The sequence below is a fragment of the Tripterygium wilfordii genome, chromosome 5 (assembly GCF_013401445.1).
Source record: "Tripterygium wilfordii isolate XIE 37 chromosome 5, ASM1340144v1, whole genome shotgun sequence".
NCBI lineage: Eukaryota > Viridiplantae > Streptophyta > Magnoliopsida > Celastrales > Celastraceae > Tripterygium > Tripterygium wilfordii.
This window is the reverse complement of record NC_052236.1, coordinates 2484877-2486829: the sequence shown is the minus strand read 5'-3', so window position 1 is coordinate 2486829 and position 1953 is coordinate 2484877. Positions and strand designations below refer to the sequence as shown.

At 36.1% G+C, this 1953-nt stretch overlaps 1 non-coding gene across 1 annotated transcript; it reads left to right on the top strand.

The window, feature by feature from the left end:
- The first annotated feature begins 242 nt into the window (after positions 1 to 242).
- LOC119999171 lies at positions 243 to 349 on the top strand. The gene has a single exon (XR_005468349.1). It is a non-coding gene; the product is annotated as a small nucleolar RNA R71 (small nucleolar RNA).
- The last annotated feature ends 1604 nt before the right edge of the window (positions 350 to 1953 follow it).

The following is a 1953-nucleotide window of genomic DNA, read 5'->3' as shown; positions in this document are numbered from 1 at the left end:
CGATCTTCTTATTTAGTCCTCCAATTTGTCTTGCCATATTATCACTGTGGTTTAGTTCATACACACTAGATTTCTTGCTTCGAGCATCTATTTGTTGTGAATTGGATCCAAGCATCTCATAAATGTCATAAGCTTCTTGAGGAGCCTTTTTGAACATTGCACCACCTGCAGCATTATCAGCAATAGATTGACATGTTTGGGTTAGTCCATCATAAAAAAATTGTATTTGTAACTCCAAAGTATAACCATGATGCGGGCATTGAAGTAAGAGCAATTTATAACGTTCCCACGCCTCATGGAATGGTTCACCATCAGCTTGTGTGAATGTGGAGATTTGACGTCTGAATGCACCAGTTTTCTGATGTGAGTAAAACTTCCCTTCAAATTTGTTGTAAATGGCATCCCATGAAGTGAGTGATCCTGGTGTTAGAGACATCAGCCAAAACTTAGCTTGATCCTTCAGGGTATATGGAAAGCATCTCATCTTCAATTGTTCCTCAGTCACACCCTGCAAAGGAAAAGTACTAACAGTAGCATAAAATTTTTTCATGAAAGTCAAAGGATCCTCATTAGGTAAACCATAGAAACTTGGAAGCATATTAAAGTGTAGAGATTTCAACTCATAATTTCTAGCTGCAGTTGGAAGCAATATGCACGAATGTGAAGTAGGAATAGTCGGCCGAGCGAATTCCTCCAAACTGTGTGTATCATTGTTGTCCTCCATTGGTTTAATTGTTTCCTCTTCCTCAGATTTGATGTCAGCCTTGTCTACCTTTGGTTGATTTCTAGTCCTTAGAACTCCTTCAATGTTATCGTTCAATGGAAGCACGTCTCCTTCTTGTGATCGGCGTCCTTGCATCCAAAGCTGAAAATTTTGAAAATCTGTCAACTCAGAACACTGTCTACTCTTTTGATGATAACTTTCTGCTTATAACTCGGAATCCTGATATGTTTCTTAGGCTGGAGAGTAGACTTCTTCAGCTTTCCGTTGATATACTATAAGCCTAGTAAACCTTGCTGAAACAGTCCAGAATAGTCGGTAAAGACAGCCACCAAATCTGCCCAGGAAAAAAAAAAAAAAAAAAAAGCAGTTTATGAAGAAAACTTTCGAAACCCCAATTTGAATTAGCAAATTGAAATTCTTAAACACAATCCCCGGCAACGGCACCAAAAACTTGTTGTAATTTTAATTAACTCGCAAGCGCACGAATACAATTATAGCATAGGTATGCAATAGCGAGGTCGATCCCACGGAGATTTGTCAAGTAATTCCAATTTCTACTCAATTCGAATGTCTCGAGATAAAACTAAATTATTTCTGAAAATTAAAGAGAAGTTGTGTGAATTTGAAAATCGAGAAAGTGCAAGAATATTAGAAAGATTTAGGGTGTTTTCAATCAAGAGAATGCAAACTAGGATTTTGATTTCACCATAGCAATCCTATTCTTTGTCTTATTTGGTTAAGATTCAATTCTCGTTTCTAAGGTTCGTTCTTATCTAAAATATGAAACACCATTGATTGTGGTCAAGATCAACTATTCTTAAATTGTTATCTAGCCATTGATTGTGGTCAAGATTACAAACAAGAATGCATTGAGTGCAAGAAGAACATCAAGAACCAAGAGTGTTTATGCATGGATCGTGCTTCAACAACATCTCATTCATTCACAAGAGCTATATCAAGTTTACCCATTGATCGTGGTGTAATATTGTCTCAAACATGTATCTAAATAATGGTGATCAGTCATTAAATCAACACATGATATATGAAGCACAATGAATAAAACTAGAAACTTGAATTGGCAACGAATTAATTAAGACATAGAATAGTCATGCTAGGCTACATCGAATCCCTAGTGAAAGAGTTTAGCCACACATAATATATAGAAACATCAACAATTCAAGAAAGAACAACATCAAGAACTTAAGAAAAATAACACCCTTTACAAATTA